Source organism: Lissotriton vulgaris, chromosome 3_1 (assembly GCF_964263255.1).
Source record: "Lissotriton vulgaris chromosome 3_1, aLisVul1.2, whole genome shotgun sequence".
Lineage (NCBI taxonomy): Eukaryota > Metazoa > Chordata > Amphibia > Caudata > Salamandridae > Lissotriton > Lissotriton vulgaris.
Window position 1 is genome coordinate 1,395,494,615 of NC_141689.1, and position 23,463 is coordinate 1,395,518,077.

The window sequence follows — 23,463 nt, forward strand, 5'->3', positions numbered from 1 at the left end:
AATAGGCAAGAGGGAGCAGGTGTATACATTGTAAATTATCAAGAGGAGTCTGTCGTCTGTCTTTACTGAAACCTGTGATGGAAACGCAGCATGAGCACTCCACGGCCAGCAGATGGCGCTCTTCCTCCTGAGGTGACGGCGCGGTCAGGGCGTGAGAGCGCGTGCGGCGCGGGTGCTGGGCACGGGCTGCGGGAGGAGTCCTACGCTGCTCCGTCTGCGCCTCGGGCCGGCTCCACCGATTCCACTCGGGGTCACCAGAGCTGGCTTCTTGCTCGCCGACCACATCCAGCGCTTCTGGGTCTGACGCTGGCTCTTCACGGGACCTGTGACAAAGTTTTCCATCTGTGCGCTCCGTGACGGGAGATAAAGGTAGCGGGCAACCCTGGCACAAGAAGGAATGAAAGAAAGGGAAGGAAGGCTACATCACTGATTGTAATTAGTGAATCAGAGAAGATGGCATAGCCTTCGAGAGGAGCCCACAGTCATCTTTGTTGTTTGCACCTGTACCAACCTGAACTGCCGAACGGCCTGCCAGCTAGTAGCTCATCCTTTTCAATATAACTTTCGGGAGTCCTTACTTCTGGGGAGAGTATGATTTCAAGTGGATTCTGGAGGTCTCCTCCGCTGCCAAACAGGTAAATACTTTGTATATGTTTATTAGTTGTTTATAGCTGTTTAGACTGCAGCATGTTTCTAAGGGCGTGTTTGCGGCGTTTGGGGGAAAATGGGATTTGTCTAAAATCACACAATGTGTTTTCTGAGCTGAGATGAGAACGAATGTATCCTCTTCCAACCGCTACACCAGATATCCCGTTTTAGGAAAGTTAAAGCCTGGCATTGATGGTGATAGAGGCCAATTCAAGGTGCTCTCTGTCATATTCTCAGCAGCTGTTGCAACAGAGACTGGGAGGTGTAGGCACCAAGTTTGCATCCTGTTCATGCAATCGCATGCCCCCATCCCTTAATTTAGTATGTGTTTGTTCATATCATGCTTTTCTCTGACTGACTTTTTGGAAAATAAGGCCACATGTATGACCGTCAGGTTTTGCGACTCGCAAATTGCGCTTTTTTTTTCAGCAACTCTCAAAACATGATGTATAAAAGTGTCTCAGACACTGATTTCCAAAAGGGTCGTAAGGGACCTGCTTCATTAATATATTTATGAGGCAGGTTGCACTGTGCGACCCATTGGGAATGGCCGTCACTCACAGGGATGGTGGCCTGCTAAAGTCAGCAGACCACCATGTCTGTGATTGCTTTTTAAAATAAAGCAGTTTAAAATGCTTAAAGGGAAACGGGATGTATTTCAAAAATACAAATGAAAAGTTTTCTTTTCACTTTTCATTTTAATAGAGTAGGCAGGAGTCCATGGGTCCACTGCCTGCTCTGAATTTTTTTGGGCGCCCCATTCAGAAAGGGACCCCTTCCTTTTTGCGCATGGCTTTCCACCAATTTGATATAGTTGGTAATCTGCAAATGTTTAGCTACCCTAATACTGGTAGCAAAACATTCATACATACCGGTGCAACTCGCTTTTAGGAAGGGACGCCCTTTACATGTCCTTTCCTAATAGTGACTCACAATCCCTATTTTGCGAGTCGGTAGTAGGTTACCGACTCGAAAATTGGGTTGGTACATAGGAAAATGTATTTTATGAGTCGCAAAGGGCCCAAATGTGTCATACATCTGTCCCGAACTCAGGTAAACGTCTCACATATATTCATATGTGTTGGGGGTGTATCATTGGCAGCTGTGCAGGAGGGCTTGTGTCTTGGAGGGGGCTGCGCTCAACCGAAGGCCCGTGCTTAGCGTCGGCCTTCCAGTTTAAACAAAATTGTTGGGGCCTCTCTTTGAATTGTGGAGGGGTATCATTTCATGTTATGCCACCGAGTTAGATTTACACCCCTGGGGAGTATGTGAATGTTACATATACAATGTGAATATTTATATATACACAAAGATAACTGGTTGCCATTGAGTTTAAGATATGCAATATTGTTACTTGAAAATCTTACATCTCAAAAGTGGGGCTCATTCCAATGTCCCGTGAATCTGTAGTTTTACGGAACTGTGGGGCATGTTTTTTTTTTTTTATAGAGGGTCTGTTGTTTCCTATTCTTGTATGTACACACATCTGTTTACATTGGAAAGCACAAAACGTGTTTACAATGTCCTGCTCAACCTTTTTTTGACTGTTATCATCTCATACAGTTTGTCTTCTAAGAAGTGTAAAAATAATTTACTGTCCACTACACAGACTCCATTTTTTTGTTTCTAAAATGCATTGTTAAGTTTTACAGGTAAAGATCTGTCATACATTAAATTCTAAAATAGGGCACCTTCCTTTGAAATGCAGAATAATTATGCCTAGTAGCCAGTGTGCCCATGACTTGTACTTTTGGTTTTAGACTAAATTTAAGCCAAAAGGAAACGTATGACATATGCATCTAAAGGTAACCTATTCAATGGACTTGTTTGATTTGGTATAATTGAATGATCTAACTTATAAGTGCTTAACGGGAACAATGCGCCCACTGAGAAGCGTGCATTGACAAAAAAACACATGGGACTGTCCCATTAAATTTGACTGAACTTTTTTTTATTGTCTGACCGATGTATGTTCGACTGATGGCATTTATATAGCGTACTCTTAACCCAAAAATATTTCTAGGCACTATTGTTCATCTGGAGTGGAGTGGATCCTACTAGAAGTAGGGTCATAATATATCTGTGAGGCTTTCAGGCTAACTTAAATGTTAAGGTGTCTTCATCAAACCTAGCTAATGAACAACATTTTGTACAATGCCATTGTTCTCTTTGCTGCAATCACTAGCGCAGGCAAGACCCTTGTCCTACAAGGCCTGTAGAGTCGACATTAGCATACACTAAGATGCTGCCTGGGTCTGATTTTGCCTTGATAGGTTGGTCAATGATTAATGAGTTCATAAAATATTCATTCGCTGGATGACATCTTCCAGGAGACACGTGCCTTGAAACGTTGGTTCAGCGTCTAGATATTGGGTGAAGCTGCAGAAAACGTCCTTGTACATTGCGTTATCACAAAGTCATCCTTGTCATGTCCTTCGATTGGGAATGCATTATAACGCTGCTCGGTCATCAAGCGTCATTTATGGCCCTGTCCTTCTTCAGGCCCCCAGTCTTAAGTGTGCTCCTAAATCTCCAGTGGGTGATCTTATGTTTGAGGGAGAGTTACAGTTCTCTGTACCATTCACGTGGTCTGAAGGTGACAAACCTGATTGTGGAGATTCACTCACTTAGAGAACTCAGATGTACCATACTAAGGTAGAAAAATGTTGGAAATAACATAATCACCGTTTTAATACACATAAAACCGTTGTGGCTCAAGATAATATTTTGTATCAGTGTTTAGCCACTCGGATCTTCATTTCGTGAAACAGCAAGGGTGCAGTATCCACGCTGGAAGCCTCTTGACCTGCAACTTCCTTGGTTCAGGTGACTTCTCTTTCCTTGTTCCCACCTCTTGTTGATATCCATGAATAATAAGTTATTACCCGGGCCCTTTATAATGTTCTTTATTCAGTTCTGACACTTTTCCTTATGTCTTCCATTTTCAATCAACATTTACTCTTTCCGTATGTCCTCTATTTTCGCTAAACATTTACTCTTTCCTTATGTCTTCTATTTTCACTCAACATTTACTCTTTCCCTATGTCCTCTATTTTCACTCAACATTTATTCTTTCCCTATGTCTTCTATTTTCACTCAACATTTACTCTTTCCCTATGACTTCTGTTTTCACTCAGCATTTACTCTTTCCCTTTGGCTTCTATTTCCACTGAACGTTTACTGAATCCGATTGTTTGGCCTTTTGTTGATGTCATTTTTCCGCTTGACACATTTGAAGTGTGGCACTGATATGCCAGCACTTTGTGTTTTTTAGGGGTGGGAAAATAGCCTACCTGGGACTCTTCCTTAAGGCCAACAGTATCACTGAGTGTGAAAAAGTAAACCCCACAAAGACCGTAAGAACAGGGGTGAAGAATGCCCTGGTGCAACAGGTGCAGTGGCACCGGGCCCAGACGCCTGAGCGGCCCACTGAACCCAGAATATTGCTGCATTTCACAGTTCAAACGACGGCCAGCGGGCCCGTTTCCTCCCTTGCTCTAGGGCCCAGGACACGCTGGCCATGCTGCTGTTTGTGAATGGCGAATTGTCAGCCGTGGGCTACCTCTGGCCATATGGCCTGCTGCGGAGTATTTACTAGCAGGCTGTCAGCAAATACATCTTAGCCGCATCCGCTTTCAGGAAGCATATTTCTGTAGCAGGAGTGCTTGACTGGTAAGTGCATGGGCTTGGGCGCTCTCCGAGGGCCGAATGTCTTCTAAAGTGCATCGGGCCCCCCGAGGGACTTGAGTGAAGTGCATCCTCGTGAAGGGTGCTGGGCTGAGCACACCAGGAGCAGAAGTGCTCGATTCGCCACACAGCAGCAGCAGTGACAGGCAAGCTCCCCCCACGCACTCTGTCATTCTGGCCAAATCTGCTCGTCGAAAATCGGAAAGAAAGTTGTGGGTTTACATTTGCAAAGCTTATTAGGGGCTGAATGACTCCTTGACCCGCTTTAATTAGGTTTCCGATCCGGGGACAAAAACAGCTAATCTGACTTTAGGGGATGATATTCTAGAGTGCAGTCCCCACTATTATGAATACATTACTTCCATGCACCCAGGGCCAGATTCATCCAAGTGTTGCCCCCCTTGCATCACGCGAGGTAACCAAGGGCAACGAAACACTAAGGTCAGATTTACTAAGCAAGGCCACCTTGCTTGTCCCTGCAGTGCTTGGTCAATCTGGAGTAAAGCAAGGCAGCGCAAGTCTCTGCGTGTAGCGCAAGTCGCTGCGTGGTACTACTCTGCCCGCGTGGGTGTTCCCACACATCCACCCATGGATTCTGTCGCATTCCCTGGCAGACCTGGGAATGCAGCAGAATTGTACGCCTTCCCACCAGAGGTGCAATGAAAAGAAATATCTTTATTTCTCCATGTTTTCTTTTTCTAGGTGTGCTGCAGAATGCACCATATTATGTTAAATATGGCATATTCCTGCCATCTGCCTTTCGTGCAGCGCACCAAGTTGTCTTGGTCCGCTGTGTGGTGTGCAAGTTTGATTAGTCTACTCCCCAGTGCTCAAATTGTTAGTGAATAAGTTCCAGGGCTCACAGTTTGCTCAGAGCAATGTCTGAGGTAACAAATACCAAGGCTGCGTAGTCTTATTATACCCCATGCCTCTTTCATTCACCACCAGACACTTCTTGCCTCTTTATTTCACTCTTTTAGGTTATTTTTCATCTGTTGCTTTCTTTCCTTATCACAGTCTTTCCTTTTTTCTTCCTCTTTTTTCTCTCCTATGGTTTTTTTTCTCTCTTGCTCAGGATTAAAGTCTAATGAGGAAAAATAAGAGCCGGTCCCCAAAAAATGAGTGCAGGTGGGTCTCACCTCCAACCACCGGCTCAAATTAAGCACTGAATACTCTGTTACATAGATGCCACTATATTAACAGTAATACTTCTGAGAATACCACTACCAAATGAGGTCAGTGCAAGGGTAAGTGCAAGGATTAGATGAAGACGTTTGCTAAGTATAGTGTTTGGACTAGGTTCGGGGTTAGGCGCATGATTATGGTTTGGATGAGATTTCAGGTATGGGCTGGGGTTTAACCTCTGGTTTAGGGCTAGATTTAGTGTAAAGGTTATGAGTCAGGTTTAGTGTTATGTCTAGAGTTATGGTACATTTTTGTCTAAGAGTTAGACTAGGTAATATATTTAGGGTTAGGGTCAGATCATGCAGCTACATTTATTGATAGGCTTACAGTTAGTACACTTACTCTTGTAATTATTTTATTCAAAATAGTGGTAATTTCATAAATTGTGTAAGTTAATCTCAGTATTCGTAATTTCTCTGTGGTGGATCCTGTGTGGTAGTATCTCTTTTTTTACATTTAAAAAAAATATATTTTCTTTTTATTTCCAGGAAGCAGTGGTTGCATACTTTGCAATAACACATACAAAAATGTTTTTTTAGTTGTTTTGAATAAATATACATAAGACAGACTTCATAACACAAAAGCATATAAATAGAGAAAAAGAGAAAGACAAAACCATGAGATATACAGACAAATTCTCCTCTCATCCCCCCACTGTTCCATCAATGGCCCCCAGATCAGTTGACCCCTTGCCCTCCCACTTCTATTTTTACATTTATACAATGCCATCTCCAAATTAAATACATGAAAATGTCTGGCATACCATGCCTGATATGTTGGAGGGTCTTCATCCTTCCACATAGAAGCAATATTTATACAATAAATGGCTTTAGCCATAAAGCATAGATAGACTCGAGACCGTTCTAACTGTAGACTTTCATTACATCCAAATATCAGCATGGTATGAGTTAGAGAAACAGCCCGCCCCAGATTTTGACATAAAAACAATTCAATACCTTTCTTCAATGCATCCAATTTACAGCAATCAGAAAACATATGTACTTTATCAGCCGGGCCCAGCCCACACCTAGGGCATTTGTTTTTATCCCTTTTCCCCCATGCCCAAAGTTTGGCCGGGCGAAGTAGAGTCTAAATATAGTTTTAAAAATTTGGGCTTTAAGATTTGCCGATAAGAACGTTTTTTTAGCTAGCTCTAATGATCTACACATATCGACATCCGGGTTATCCAATTTCTCGCCCACCCCCTTTCTACCCTGGCGATATCATTCAGAGTAACCTCTATTAGCATTGAATACAAATCCTTAACTCAAAGCTGTTTTTTCGTAAGGTGTTCTAAAAGCGCTATGCGAACAAAGTTAATAGGTTGTACGACCACCATTTTTATTATCTCCCTTACTTGGATATATTTTTTTAAAGTGCTAGGATCGAGCCCATATCGTTTCTGAAGTTCCCCAAACGAAACAACCCCGTTCAGGTCGATAATATCTCCTATATTTTTGACTCCTGCCTTTTCCCAAATTATACTTATATTATCATATATTGGTGCCGGGAAGACAGAGGAGTGCTATAGAGACACGTATCTCTGGATTCTGGGTATTTCCATATTTTTATTTTTTGTAAAAGTTGTATTTATTGACATTTTGAAAATATTAAACCACAAATAGCGACAATCCCGCTCATCTTCCCTCGCAGGGGGGTACGGTTTGGGTATACAGAATTCGTGGAACTCGGCTGAACAGTACCACTGATCTAAGGTCTGCAAGCAGCGCATCGAGCATAGGACAAAGTTCAGATCGGCCACGAGGGCCTAGGGCCGCAGCAGTCTTCAGTTCAAAGTGGCGATTCCCTAGCTCGTTGAGTAGGCAGCTTTGGCAGTTTTAGTCTGCATCCCTTACCCTTCAGCCAAGTCACCAGGTGGTTGTCGCCAAAACTCCCCCCAACAGCCCCGCCCACCCCCCACCCATTCCCACCCCGCTCCCCAGTGGTGGTAACACACATTCAGTCACAGAATCACACAGTCAGAACAACTCAGGTCTGAAATAGATGAAGGCCTCGCAAGGAGGGAGGACATACCGCAGAGGGCAAGCCGCTGGACAGAAAACGGACCAGGGGGCCCCAGCGGAAGATGAAGTTCTTGAAATCGCCACGAAAAATATCCGCCATTCGTTCCATACCCAGTAACCTCCAAAGTCTTGCATGCCATAGAGCAAGTGCTGGAGCCTCCCTTTTCTTCCAGGCTGCAGCCAAGGTCAACTTGGCAGCGCCCTTACATAGCCAAAGAATCTGTTTATCAGCTTGTGTCTGGTGTTCGAGGTCAGGATCTCGAAGTCCCAGCAGAACATGGTCTAGTGTGTCCTTGATAGGGTAGCCCAGGATCTCCTTGATGTGGGAGAGGATTTCCGCCCAATAAGGACGAATGATCGGGCAATCGCACCATATGTGGCGAAAATCGCCCAGCAGTCCACAGCCCCTCCAACACCTATCGGAATAGTCTGGAAAAATCCTCTTCAATTTGGCTGGGTACATGTACCAGTCAATCGTGCTTTTAAGATGGGCCTCCCGGAGGTCCAGCGAATGGTTATGCCTTGCGATATCATGCCATAGATGAGACCACTCTTCGTCAGATATGGGGTGGTCCAGGAGGTCCTCCCAGAGCCCCATACATCTTGGTCTAGGAGATATAGAGGTGGAGAGCAGGAGGTCATACAGGAATCAGATGGTACCTCGCATGCTGGTGGTTCTTGCAAGGAACGCCTCAAAGACAGTGGGCGGCCTGGTAGCAATGTCTTTGACTGGTGGTGATAGTGCCCAATGAAGCATCTGGGCGTGGCGGAATTGTTCGAGTGGCGGGACCGAATAGTCTTGCATACAGTTGGCGAACGTGAGTGGCGCATCCCCATGAAAGAGATGTGTAAGGGCGTGGCAGCCCCCGGCTCTCCAGGCGTTGAAAGGGCCCTCACGATCCGCAGGGGGAAAGGCAGGGTTAAAATGAATCGGTGTGTATGGGGACGGGAAGGACGTCCACCGTTCATCATGGGAGACCGAGTCCCACACCTTTAGGGTGGTACTTGTGGGGGTACTGATGTACGTATTCTTGGGTCTATCTTTTTTCGGCTTCCATGCTAAGTCCCAAATTGTCCTACCTGCCACTGAGCGGTCCATATGTAGCCAATGCTTTTCAGACATGGGCTGCGACCACTCCACCAGGACCCGGAGTTGTGCTGCCTTGTAGTACAGGTGCATATCCGGAAGGCCCACTCCTCCCTTCCTCTGCGGGCGCCCGAGGGTAGCGAAGGAGAATCGGGCACGACCACCCTGCCAGATGTAGCGAAGCATCATGGAAGGGAGGCGGCCAAAGAAGTCACCCTCGGGGACTATGGGGAGAGCCTGAAAAAGGTACAGCAGTTTGGGCAAGAGAGACATCTTGATCGCGTGGATCCCTCCTAGCCATGAGATAAACATCGGTTTCCAGCGGGTTAGATCACCTTGAATTTTCGTCAGAAGTGGGGGAAAGTTGGCGGCATACAGCTTCCCAATAGTGGGGGTCAGGTGGACCCCTAAATATACTAAGGACGTGAGGGACCATGGAAGCGGCGACAAAAGTCGAAGGCGGTCGACCTCGGCAGTGGGAAGTGTAAGGTTGAGAATATAGGACTTATTCAGGTTGACTTTAAATCCTGCCACAGTCTCGAAACTCTCCAGGGCATCTTGGACATAAGGAAGGGAGTGAGCGGGATCCGCAGTGACCGCAGGACATCGTCCACAAAGAGAGAGATCTTATGTTGTTCCCCCATGAAGGGTAATCCCGGGATGTCCGGGTTCTGTCTAATGCCACTGCCAAAGGTTCGATACTCAGGGCAAAGAGCAGGGGCGGGAGGGGACAGCCCTGCCGCGTGCCGCTGGAGTGTGGGAAGAAAGCAGAGCAGTGGCCTTTCACCGTGACCCTCGAGCGGGGGCTGCTGTAGTTCGCCCTGAGCATTGTAATAAACTTAGCCGAAAAGCCAAATGCCTCCAGGGTCCGGAACAGAAAGTTCCAATCGACACAATCGAAGGCCTTCTTGGCGTCGAGGACGTTCAGGACCGCTGGGATCCTGAAGCGGGTGGCCTTCTCAATGAGGTGGACCACTCTTCTGGTGTTATCATGCATCTTGATAAAGCCAGACTGGTCAGGGTGGATTAGGGCTGGCATTAGATCCTGCAGTCTACGCGCTAGAATGGATGAGTACAGCTTGGCATCTATGTTGAGTAGTGCGATGGGCCTGTATGACGCACAAGCAGCGGGGTAATTCCCTGGCTTCGGGATGACTCCACCATGGAACAGGAAGTCGTTCCTGTCTCACCCATGGTGTTGAACAACTGCATCAAGAAGCCGCTAATGTCCGCAGAGAAAGTCTGGTAAAAGCGTGCAGTATAGCCGTCCGGGCCCGGCGCCTTATGTGGTTTCAGCTCTTTTATTGCATCCCTAACCTCTTCCTCCGTGATGGGGGCTGCAAGAAGATCGTTCCATTCTGGGGAAACCTGGGGGAGTGGATGCGCTCGTAGATAATCCTCCTGGGCGTTCGGGGAGAGGGCCTCTTCTGAGTAAAGGGCGGCATAGAAGTCCCCAAAGAGGTTCGCCTTCTCCTCGTCTCGGTGAGTCAAGGCGCCCGAGGAACCCCTGACACCTCCTATGTACTCCTTCTCCCTTTTGTCCCTAAGTTGGCGGGACAGATGTTTCCCAACCTTGTTCCCCTGGGAGTAGGAGAGGCGCCGCAGCCTCAACAGGGTAAACTCCGCTCGGTTATTGTAATGGGCTTTAAGTTTACTCCGAACGGCCGTCAAAGGCCGAAGCGTTACCCTAGAGGGGTTCTGTTTGTGCGCCTGCTCAAGAGCCGTTAGTTCCCGCTCCAGATCTTCCCGTTCTGTTCGTCGCCGTTTGTTAAGCGCGGAGTTAAGGGCTATACATTTACCCCGTATGGTGGCCCTGAAGGCGTCCCATACTGTGAAGGTAGAAGTATCTTCTACTTGGTTGAGGTCAAAGAATTCGCGAATGCTCTTCCGCAAGTCCTTGCAGTATATGTCGTCCCGGACTAAGGACGGTGGGAATTACCACTTGCGGTAGGCCGAAGGCATGGAGGACCATGTCAGGCAGAGCGCCAGTAGACTATGGTCTGACACCGATAGGGGGAATATGCTGCCGTCCCGGAGATCACCCGTAGGGATTGGCTCACAAAGACATGATCCAGACGAGAATAAGAGTGGTGAACATGTGAAAAAAAAGTGTAGTCCCTAGTTTGGGGGTGGAGGGCACGCCACCCGTCAATAAGGCCCAGGTCTCCAAATTTGTCCTGAGTGTCCGCGACAAAGGTGGCAGCGTCGGACCTCAGGCGATGGGAACAGTCCAGGTCTCTGTCCCAGACCAAGTTAAAGTCCCCCATCACCACGAGCTCTCCCTCTACAAAATCCTCCACCTCTCGCAAAAGATCCAGCAGGAACCCATTTTGGCCGACATTCGGAGCGTATAGGACCAAGAACGTGCAGTGTCTACCGAGGAGCGCTCCCGTGACCATTAGCCAACGTCCCTCTCTGTCATTCCGGACCCCCACAGGCTGGAAATGGAGTGTGGAGCGGAACATCAAAGCCACCCCTCTATGCTTTGTAGTAGCAGAGGACCGATATATGAGAGGGAAGTGTTTGTGCTTCAGTCTAGTCTCATCTTTATGGGTAAGGTGTGTCTCCTGGAGGCCCACTACATCTAAGTGATGGTCAACAATGTATTTCCAGACCTTCTGGCGTTTCTGTGGGGAATTCAGACCCTTAACATTCCACGTGCCTATGACTAATGGCATCACAGAGCAATCACTCACCCTCGCTCTTCCAGATGGTCCACAGCAGACCGCACATGACCACCTGACCCAGAGTTAGCAAGCCGCACATCCTCCCCAATTGGAACATGTTCGTCATTTACTAGCATCACCCAGGGTCCGCTGGGAAAAGCCCCTGTGTCAGATCGCGCAACTCCCTCACCGCCCCGATCCACAGCCCTCTCCATCTAGTCCAGAGTAACCAGGCGAGCTCCCCCTCCCCCTCACCTCCTCCCTCAACCACCTCACCTCTCAAAAAAGCCCCTATTATCAGCAGGAGGGCCACTCCTCTGGGGCATATACTATATCCAGAGGACCACTCCGCAGGCAGCCACAACCACACATCAGACATCAAGCAGAATCGTACACAGACATCCAAACCCTGGTTACCACCACTCCCTCCGCCACCCCCCATTGCTCCCCTCCCCAACACCCCCACCCACAAACCCCAAACCACCCCAACCAAAAGTAGAAAAAATATCAAAGGACTCAGTTAGTGTGGCACCACAGTCGCTGCCAAACTCCATGGGTCAGGTTTGTAGGCAACGTTTCTCCAAGGTCCCTTCCTGTGGTGCCCTCTCACAAAGTACATACCATCCCACAGTACCTGACCCCCGGCGCCAAGTCGATGGCCCTCTTGGGATCAGGCCGCCGAAGAGCTGTGCAGCGAGGGTGACACTGTTGCTGATGCTACTGCTGTCACCGCTGCCCCACGTTCCTGTGAGCCTGTTGCGGGGTCCACTCTTGCTGTCGCCGTCGGTCCCCCCACTCTCTCCCAAGATGAAGAGCGCCGGCGCAACCGGGGGCTCCCATCTCTCGAGGAGGGAGCTGCGTCATCCAGGCCCAGGAGATCTCTGGCAGCTTGTAGAGACCTGATCTGGACCAGCCTATTTTGCCACCTGAAGATGAATCTGAATGGGTGGCCCCAGGAGTAGGACACATTCTGCTCACGGAGGAAGGTTGTCACCGGTCGGAATTCACGTCGCTTCTGGAGCGTAGAGGCCGCTAGGTCCTGGTATAGCTGGGGCCGGTGTTCCCGAAATTGTATAATGGCGATCCCTCTAGCTTTCTGTAATATCCTTTCCTTGAGTCGGAAGTCATGGACGCACACCAGGATGTCCGGAGGTGGGGCACCGGACCCCCTCGGCAGGCCCACTCTGTGGACTCTATCCATGCGGACTTCTCGTAGGTCGTCCTCACCCAAGATCTGCAGAAAAAGGAGGCAAACCCCTATAGCGCTGCGCGGTTCCCGCCTTAATAACGCTGCGAGCCCTGCAGGGCCCGGGGGAGTCGCGCGTCAAAGCTGTAGGTCACAATAGCAGGCCTCTGTCCGCCAAAGTTCCACTCTACTCTGCCAAATCACCCCCGGACCAGATCTAGAGGGGGGCCCGCCTCCGGGGACTCAGGTCGCACATGGCCGGCGCCGCATTTGGGGTCTGTCCCGGATCGGCCGCCGTCTCAGTGGGGTATGCGAGTTGTAAGCGCAGGAATATTCCAACCATCCACCATTCCAATTAGAGAGCTCGCAGGGGTCGGGAGCTTCTCTTGTAAAAGTCCCCGTGCCGACCGGGCCTCAAATCCCCGGCCTCAGGTGGCTCTGGTTGCCGGTACTCACTCCTCGCTGCTAGTCGTTCCGCTCCGATCGTCCCAGTCGCGGGGACCCCTGCCGCCGCTGCACTCCACCGCTCCTTTCCGCTTCTGGGCTGCAACCCCTCCGGCGCCCCAAGGGGGAAGGGTTTGCGCCGATCAGGCCGTGGATCCCCGGCCTCGGGTGGATCCGGCTGCCGGGTCCCACCTCTCGTCACCAGCTGAGTGGCTCAGATTGCCCCGGCCACGGGGGTCCCTGAGTCAGGGCTTCAGCGCCGCAGTTCTCCTCTGTGTGGCAGCGAGTCCCCCAGAGCTCCACGGGGCAACGCTCGCGGGTCTCAGCGGCGACGCCCCAGGTGTTTCCTCGATCCTCCCGCTGCAGGGTTCCCAGGCTCTAGGCCCGTAGCGGCCGCTCCCGCTAACTTCGCACTCCGGGCTGCTAGCGACACGGGAAGGGTGTCGCTTGGTTCAGGGCTTTCTCACTGGGCTCCCCCCGTCAGTCGGACGGCCAGTTAGGCCCCCGAGAGGACGCAGGTCAAAGCTGTGGGTGTCGTAGCGCCAGAGGGACCTGGAGATGCGTCCTACTCCGTCACCATCTTGGACACGCCCCCTATTTCCATATTTTTACTAACCTTCCGCCATACATTCCAGGCCGCTCTTAAGATCTTAAAACGTGTTTTTTTTATAATAGCTACCCTCCAGCTGCCTTAAAACTAGCCCTGGTGCTAGATTACCAATGGCTAATTCGTAGATAGATGGCGGGATTTCATTGTCCAAATCCACTACCCCAGCCGGATTCCAAGCTTTTGGCCTAAATAAGATACTCATATGTTGCAACATTACAGCCCAGAAATAATATAGATGAGGAACTGCGAGCCCCCCTCGATATTGCGGTAAGGTCATTAATTTTAACGATCTCCTAATCTTCTTATACCCCCATATAAACTGGGAAAACAGCCCATCTGCCTTTTTGAATACCGTGGTTGCCGGTTCTAAAGGTATACACCGGAATAGATAAAACAGCTTAGGAAACATCGTCATTTTAATGACGTTTGCTCTTCCGATGATGGATAGATGTAGATTATCCAATCTCTTTAGTTCTCCTTCCATATTTTTTAAGCGAGGAGCCGAATTTATTTCCCATGTCGTGTCTATCTCCGCTGTAATAGAAATCCCGAAATAGATGGCTGACTCCTTCCTTCGCGGATCCTGAAACTGCGCGGTCCTAGTACAAACAATTTGTGTTTTGTTGGTATTCAGACTATATCCCGACTGTTTTCCAAATTCTGCAGCCAGCCTTTCAATCTTATCTATTGCAGCTTGCGGATCAGGGGTGACGACCGCGATGTCATCGGCGTAGGCCAACACCTTGGAGTTATAGCCACAACCTCCATCAGTTTGATTGCACGGTCGTTCAGTATAGAAATAACTAAGGGGTCTACATAGCGCGCAAATAAGATAGGTGAGCAGGGGCACCCCTGTCTCGTACCGCAAGTGATTCTAATCCTACCGACTCCTTCCCCATTACCTGTATCTCTGCATGTACTTCAAAATACATAGCTTGGATGGCAGTTAAAATACGTGGGCCAAAGCCCTTAGATCTTAAATTTTGCCACAAGTATGACCATTCTACTTGGTCAAATGCTTTTTGCGCATCCAATAGTATCAGATCCATCTGTGTACCTGTGGCTTCGGCTATATCAAATATCAAAATTACCCTTCGGACATGGTTCGTTGTGCTTCTCCATGGGAAGAAGCCATGTTGCCATGGGCTCACTAGGGACCCAATTATCTTAGATAGTCTTAGAGCCAAAATCTTTGAATATAATTTCTCGTCAGTGTTGATTAATGATATTGGTCTATATGTAAATGTTTTTGAGCATGTAAAGTGCACGGCTACCCGTAGGTTTCCTGGCGCTGTATAACGCTGGGGAACCCGTCCTGGCTTTCCCTGTGAGATGGTCCATATTGGGCACCTCCAAGGTGAAGCCAGGCATCCCCTGCGTTGATGGGGCTGTTTGTGGAGATTAAGCAAGCTATTGCCCAGAGTTGCTGAGTGGAACCCATGGTTAGAGTGACACCGAAGGCGAGATTTATCGAGGCCGCTGACATTGGCCCAAACACCCTGCCGCGTCGGGAATTGAACCCTGGTCCCGGGCCGACCTCTGCTTCTGGGTCTGCCGCCTCTAACCAGTGAGCCACACTACTATACCACACTATATGAGGTGGGGTCTTCAGACTTCTTCCCCTTCTTTAAAAAGATCACTATATCGGTCTCATGCCAAGATTGTGGCGGGCCCACTTCTGTTGAACCAATAAAAACAAATCAACCGGAAGGGGGGCCAGCTCTGCCTGCAAGGCTTTATATATCTCCATCTAGATTCCGTCCGGGCCCAATGCCTTTCCGAGGCAATCGTCCGTAATGCCTCTATGACCTCATTCAGTGAAATATCAGCTTCAAGCTCCAGCAACTGAGGGGACACATTCCCTGTTGTTACCTTAATTGTACCTGATGGAAAGACCCTAGAGCGATACAGATCTTGATAAAAATCTGCAAGTATTTTAAATATACCTGGAAGATCATTAGCTATCTGACCTTCCTTCTCTCTTAATTTTAAGATGTTATTTGCAGCCGTCCTTTGTTTGAGTTGTAGTGCCAAATGCTTCCCCATCATCTCTCCATATTCGTAGTTATTCCGGGTCCCCGTTTGAAATCTTTCGGCCACTTTTTTATTATAGATTCCATTAATTCTGGCCTTAGTCCTGATTACTTTAAGCTGTAGGCTAGCTTGTAGGTCTGTCTGTTTTTGTCCCATGGCTACCATATGTTGTTTCTCATAAAAACTCAGCTCCTCTGTAAGTGCCTGTATCTTGTCCCTCTGTTGTTTCCTATGAAAAGCCCCAAAGCTGGTTATTTCACCCCTAAGCCCTGCTTTGAATGTATCCCAAACATTTTCTCTTGATGTGCTGTATCTGTTCATATAAAAAAACTGTAGAGTCCACCCCCTAATATGCTCTATGAACCCTTCTGTTGCCAACAGTTTTTTATCAAACGTCCATTTTGTGTATATCTTTGAGTATGTCGGGACCTCAATGTTCATTACTAGTGGATTATGGTCCGACAGGACCGCAGGGAGTCCTTTAATATGTGCTCCCTCTAAAAGAGAGACAGAGGCAAAAAAATAATCAAGTCTAACGTATTTCCTGTGTGGACACGAAAAATAAGTAAAACCTGGATCCCCTATTTTTTTACATGACCATATGTCTGCCAGACCATGGCTGGCCATGAGTGCCTTTAAGGCTTTAAAGACTTGAGTTTTCCTCCCCGTATATCCGCCCTTATGCCAATCACCCGTATCTAAATGTTAATGTTAAAAATGATTTGTAGAGTGCACTTACACCGATTGGTTTCATGGCGCTGTAGAAAATGGCAGAGTGCATAGCTCGAGGGGAACTTAGTTGTAAGCTTGCTTATAGAGCCAGGTTTTAAGTGCTCTTCTGAATTTCATGAGGTCCAGGCAGGCTCGAATATAGAGGGGGAAGGAGTTCCAGAGACGAGGAGCGAGTGTGGCAAATCTGCAGCCTCCTGTGCGCTTCCGTCTGAAAGAGAGGGTATGGAGAAGTGAGGGGTGAGCTGAACATAAGTTGCGGGTAGGGGTGTGCCTGACTATCAAGTTGTCTATGAATTTGGGGCTTTTGCATATGTATATTGAAGTCCCTGCAGATAATTAATGGCGTTGGCTAAGAGGCTAATTCGATCTCCAATTCTGAGAACACATCTGCATCGTCGATATTTGAGCCATATACTGTACAAATAGTAAACTGATTTGAAATGAACGCAATAGCCCGCCGACCCCATTTATCCGACTTGACTCGCTTAATGGGTAAAAATCGATGCGAAACATGTATTGCCACCCATCTAATGTTGGTGGACTGAGATGAGCAAATGACTTGGGAGTACCCTGGAATAATATTAAGCCCTCATGTCTGCCAGGGGATGTGGGTCTCTTGCTGACAGATAATATCTGCCCCTAGTGCTCGCAACACCTCCCCAGCCCTACTTCTTTTCCCTCTATCATTCAGCCCTCCAATGTTAATTGTAGAAATGGCCAGCGTACCCATATTTGTGACTTCCTTGGTTCCTGTATTGCCCTTTAAACCACTCCCTTAACCTACTTCTGGTACAAGTACTGTTTGTGGTGCATCTCCTTGCCTGCCTCGTACACTGCTTTCCAGGATTTTCTGCATTTTACCCCCCTACCCGCACCTCCCAGCCCCCCACACACCCAACCCACCCCTCACACCCCTCCCCCCTGCGCCCTACTCCCTACGCACCCCCCCAACCCTTCTAAGTGAAGCAACATACCCTCCTAGGTCTGTGGTGGCTCACTCCCTTAGGATGACAAGTTAAACCAATTTGTGCCTTAATATCACCTTTAAGAAATATCTGGACCCATATAATCAATAAACAGTATACAAAAAAAACCAAAATTACTCCATGTGCTGAAATTATTGCTTAGGTTCATCTGGCTCAAAGAAGGAGAGAAAAAAAACCTGAAGAAAGTCAGCACCCCCCAGTGCTTAGAAACTCCTTGGCCTTGATTTCTGATGAGAAGAAATGAGTTTGATCTTTCCAAATTACTTTCAATCAAGCCGGATTGAGGAGGAAGGCCTGCGCTCCCTTCTCCTGGAACTGGGTAATCATTTGCCACAGATGCCATCTTCGCTCCACCGTAGTGTGGCAAAAGTCTGGCCTAGTAAAAAACGTAAAACCATCTACCAACCGTTGCGCCTCAGGTCTTGCCTTCTGAAACACATTTTGTCTCAACAAAAAGGTACCAAAATAGACCAGAAATGCCCGAGATTTGGCATCTGGGCGAATTGGCTGTCGGATATTGAAGGGGACTTGGTGTGCCCTTTGAATTTCCTGTGCCCAGTTCCATCCTACCAGCTCTGGGAAGGATTTCTCCAGGAGCTGGACCATAAAGAGGGGTGCATCAGACCCCTCCTTCAACTCTGGAATACAGACAAAGGTTAGTCCTTCTTTGTCGGTTTTCACCTTCCTCCAATTTCCACGGAATATCCGTGAGTTGTTCCTCATGCGCCATAACTTGCTTCTTTGAGCCAACTACATCCACTTCCAATGCGGCCGTCCTTGTTTCTAGTTCCGTCATCCGATCACTTATATCATTGCAGATTTTTGCAATTTTTCGAACTGCGCCCTGGAGTTTCCGGGTGGCGTTCAGGGAACGTTTGCTTTCCAGACGGGCTTCTTCCCTATGCGCCATTACACACAATATAGACTCTAGGGTAGGAGCGAGCGCTGGGGACCCTACTGCAGCCTCTTCCAGGTTAGGTTGGTTGCTAACCCCCACCAATTGATCTCCCATAGAGTAGTCCCATCTGTGATCAGTTTGCTTAGGGTTATCCGTTCTCCCTGTCCTGGGAAATGTTTTCCTGTTGGGAGTAATCCTGTCCAGACCTCTAGTGTCAGTACCAGAAATACTTTCTTCCTCACTTGATTCTGAATTGGACCCACGGTCTGAGCCCTGACCAGACCAAGTGGCATCTGAGAGAGAATAAAAGTCATTTGCCTCCGAGTCAATGTCCCTCTTCATGCCTTCCTGCAGTATTCTGCGAGGCTTTGGGGGACCCTTACGTTCGCTCTGCATCCCCATTGGTTTTTGGACACTAAGATGCAGCCCGGGTCCTTCCTCCTGTTGAATCTCATTTTCCCCCAACAGCTCAATATCCTTAGAGGCAATAGCTAGGCCCATCTCTCCCAAGCCCTTTCTCCCATTAATAGCCGGAACAGTATCATGAATTTGTCCCTCTTGGAATGACTGTCCCAAAATGACCCACTTGGCCCCCTGTGCATATGTTTTTAACGCCTCAGTATCGCCCTGTTCAGGATTCTCCCCAAAACCCAACAGTGGTTTACCAATAATATTCTGTCCATCTCCTTTTACCGGATCCGTATTGACAAGCTGCTCCGTTGGCAGGCCGGAGGCTGATCCAGTCCCTGCACCCCGGAACAGATCGATGATTGTTGTGGGCCGAGGTGGCTGGGGCTGCGCACTTTCCCATCCCATCCAGGAGATTCTCCTGCCGCACCCACTGCTGTCGCCTTTGAACCGCAGGAGCAGATACTATTTCCGAGTCTGCCGTGTTCTGCTGCGGGGACTCCAGGGGGGGCGATTGAGAGGGACCACCTTTCCCCTTTGCTTCTGTCTTAGGAGCCATGATCTCCATGTTAGAGGCTGCGCTGCATCCGCCACTCCAGCTCGGTATCCTGGCCAATTCAGGCTCGAGACCCCGGCAGCCTGCAATCAGCTGCTCCGCGATCTCTGCCAGCACAGAAGCCCCGCGCCTAATTCCTGGTAAGACCAGCTCCATTGCTGCTTGCTTCTCAAAGACAATAGTTCCTGCTTATAGGTGCGCCATTCAGGTCCACTTTCATCCTTTTCTTAACTCTGTCACGCCATCCCAAGGGAGCCACCTATGACCGACTTTCACTCGGTCGCCATCTTGCTTCCCATCAGTTGTAGTATCTCAATGTAGTTGTATTTTAGACATTTGAAAACAACCTTTGCTAGCCTACTGGAACAAGGTTGCACTGTGCCACTTATTATGATGGATCTATGGATGATCTTTAATGCCATGGCCCATGCCATCCAATTGCCAACAGTGGCCCGGAACAAGGCCTCCACTCGCATTTAACAAAAAAGAAAAAGCCACTTGTTATATGGGAACTTTTATGTCTTCCTAAGAAAAGATAGACTGTGGTTTCTCTGCAATCTGCTTTATTTAGTAAGTATGTAAACCTCTCCTGGACCTACTTTACTCCCTGGAGCTTATATACCAGTCATATGATTAAGATATGCATATCTGTCCTTGGGTGAGTGACACCAGTCGTGCCCATGCAGATAAGAGCGATGGGGTGGGGTTGGGGGAGGGAAGATTCGACAGACGCCACAAGGGAAAATTAAATAAATAATTACTTTCCCCTCGTCATCATCTGTCAAAATTCCCCCCCCCCCCCCCCTCCCCCACACAGCCCCAACGCTCTTACCTGCCTGGGCTGCAGCTGAGTGACACTGTGGATAAGCTTGAGGCCTTGTTGAGCACTCTTCAGATGGTTAGTTGAGGGAAGACTAGTACAAGCTGAATTCGACTAAGATGAAGGTGCTGTGGCTAGGACAGTGCTTAATTTGTAATAAAAAATAAGTGCCAGGGCTCTCCTCAGGCGGTCACTGCAGTATGCACCACACCTTGTCCCTGCTATGCTCCCAGTGATAGTATCAACACAACTACTAACCATCACACTCCTACAAGTGTGACAATTCAGGCTATTTCATGTCTACAAAACTATAAGAATGTCTTGGGCGGCAGGTAATAGTTAATTTTAATGTATATTGAATTAATAACTAACTTTTGTTGTGGTCATCTCTAAATTTGCCAGACAGCGCCACCTTGTGGCATACTATCACAAGCTTCGATGTTGACAATTAAGTTCTAGTGCCGAGCACCGGAAACCATAAGCTCAAATTAAGCACTGGATAGAACCATGTGAAACTGTGTATTCTGACCACATTAGTACTCCTTACACTATTTGGGCAAATCCAGGCCCGTTCAGAAAACATGTGAATCAAACCAAAACGTGGTCACCAGAGAGGGTTCTTATATGAAGGAGGCTTTGTTGAATGAAGTATCTAAGCTAGAAAGAGTTCTACCTATTGTTCTGCCTACCTGTCACATGGTGAAAATTGAAACTTAACTAACCTTTAACTTGATTGTTGTGATCCTCTGTTGGACTTGGGTAGTAGAAACAAGGAGAGGGCAGAACGGACTGTTATTTAACAAGGTCCAGCATACATGTCCGAAATACCAATTGAACAAAACCAATATGCAGTTCCTAACATTACAAGCAGGGTTTAGTGTGTTTTATGCAAATGCTCCATAATTTGTACGAAGTCATATGAGCTCGAAGAGGGAGCCTCTCCTTTAGGAAAAAGACACTCACACACCCAGTCAGCTAGGTGTCTTGCTTCATCATCAAGTCTGCTCCTTATCGGGTCGGCGGTGCAATACCCGATCGGCACCCGTGATGGGGCCTTCTTGGCGGAGATCTTTTTTCCTTTTTGCCGGTGGGTGAGATACGTGTGAGGGCCCTAGGTCAGTGTAGGTGTAAGTGGAGTGTAAGAAAGTGAATTAAAATAGGGGAGGTGGTCCACTCAGAACAGTTTTAATGACCGTGGCCCTGCCCTAATTAAAAAATGAAACAAGTTGCGTATCTTCACTCTAAGGATGTGGAGTATACGAGCTTGTGGAAAAAGGTCAACATGTTTCTTGCCTTTCAACTTATTAGATGGCAATTCATCAGGACCAGAAGGATCTACCTACACTTTTTGGTAGTGGTCAACAAGGGTTTAAAGTGTATAAGTGACCACCAATACGGCACCCTAAAAAGGGGTACCTTGTAGATCATAGAAACACAACCTGCAGTAAAAACAAGAACAACATTAAAACCTATTAAAAAACATCTCTCAGAGTCCACAATAGAACTTGGGGCAAGTGCATTACACAGTTTTAGTGACGCAGTCAAACCATGCTGGAGAATGTAAGTGACTCGTGGCATGCAACGTGTGAGCACACCGTGTCACTTCAAATGGCATTATAGTATAAAAACACAGCAGAGGCTGAGAGCAATAAACATCATGAACTCAGCCTGTTTTTACTACACTGTGGGACATTCCCCCTGTCACAGGGCACTACCCGTGTGGGTCGTGCTCTGTTTGTCACCTCACGAAAGTGATGAAAGAAGTGAGCTTCCAGAATGGGGTTCATTGGAAAATGGCCACCCATACCAACTGCAAAACCTCAAACTATATTTACATCATGAAGTGCAAATGTAGTTTGCTATACATCGGCATGACCACTAGACTGGTCAAAGTCCGCATAACGGAACATAGGAGCAATTTCAGATGTCAGAAGAGCAACACCAAAATGACCACCCATTTCAAAGAAGCGTAACATTCACCAGACGCATTTGAATGGGGTGTACTGGAAGCACATCCGGAGCTATCTAAAAATGCTCTGTTCCGCATGGGGCAACGGTGGGTCCTACGACTGGCAACTGACTAGTCAGAACTGAACGAAAATATCCCCTCAAGTTTACTGAGTTGAGTAGCTCTCTTTCGCTTACACCAACTTATAGTGAACACCTAAGGGTATACACACTGCTACTGTTAGCCTCAAGCACACATTATGCCACACGATTGCCACAGGGATCTGGCCAATATACACACAATGAGTTCACAACAATCAACTGATGACATGTGACACACCCATATGGTTTATGGTTGATGGTATTCCAACACAGCTAGCCCCCACATCCATAGCTAGTACATGTGCATGTCATCCTGATTTTAAAACTCAATTGATCCTTGTTGTTTTTTCCTGCTTTTTCCTGAGCACAGTTGTGGAATCATTACCATTACAGAGGCACGGTATACCCATCCCCTGACAATCATGAAGCTCCCCTACAGAGTGCTACACGCCACCTCCTTTATGCCCGTCATGAACTACACTACACATGTTAGTGGGATTTCTCGTGCATTCCTTGACACGCTCCTTGCAGCGTTATACCCATTTTTATAAACATATGAAGTAGACTCACCGCCTAGGCCAGGCGGATTACAGAGAGTCCTGTGGTTGAATGGCATCGACATCACAAGGCTCCGGTGCTTCAGGCCTCTCCAATATGGCGCCTCTCCATTATTACCCGCATTTGTCTCCGTGCATTTCAGCCTACCACACAGAGTCATTGTAGTCCAGCCCGGACCCCAGTATATTTGTGTGAAATGGGGGTCACGCTGGGTGTTCGGGACACGGACAAACCTTCACCGCGGTTTGGGTCGGGTTTGTGGCTCAGTGCACGGAGCAGACTCCCTGGTCATACAACAGGCCGCCAGGCAGCACCTATGTTTGGTGTGTCTTTTCATGGGAACTTCAACCTTACTGATGTAGGACGCATTTGCGGCAGCCTTCGTGGATGCACATAAGCATGATTTGACTTGTTGAGTCTCGAGGCTAGTACACTCGGAACCTTCTGTTTTTCACCTTGTTTACTAGTTACCCATGTCTCTTTAAGCAGGACACTACACTTGAGTATCTACACAAGCCGGTACCGTTGACGTGAAGTTTTGACCCTAATAGGGTGAGTTCATGATGTTTATTGCTCCCAGCCTCTGCTGTGTTTTTGCCATTTGAAGTGACACGGTGTGCTCACACGTTGCATGCCACAAGTCACTTACATTCTCCAGCATGGTTTGACTGCATCACTAAAGCTGCGTGATGCACTTGCCCCAAGTTCTATTGAGAACACTGAGAGATGTTTCTTTAATAGGTTTTAATGTTGTTCTTGTTTTTTTGCAGGTTGTGTTTATATGATCTACAAGGTACCACTTTTTAGGGTACTGTATTGGTGGTCACATATACATTTTAAACCCTTGTTGACCACTACCAAAAAGTGTAGGTAGATCCTTCTGGT

General features: G+C 47.8%; 1 protein-coding gene across 1 annotated transcript in view; it reads left to right on the top strand.

Annotated features, from left to right (window-relative positions):
- Positions 1-203: 203 nt before the first annotated feature.
- Positions 204-23,463, top strand: part of FRMPD1 (FERM and PDZ domain containing 1) — a 1,126,186-nt gene continuing 1,102,926 nt past the window's right edge. Inside the window, exon 1 of the mRNA XM_086961871.1 lies at positions 204-635. The gene's annotated coding sequence lies outside the window, so the exon portion shown is untranslated. The remainder of the gene's footprint in view (positions 636-23,463) is intronic.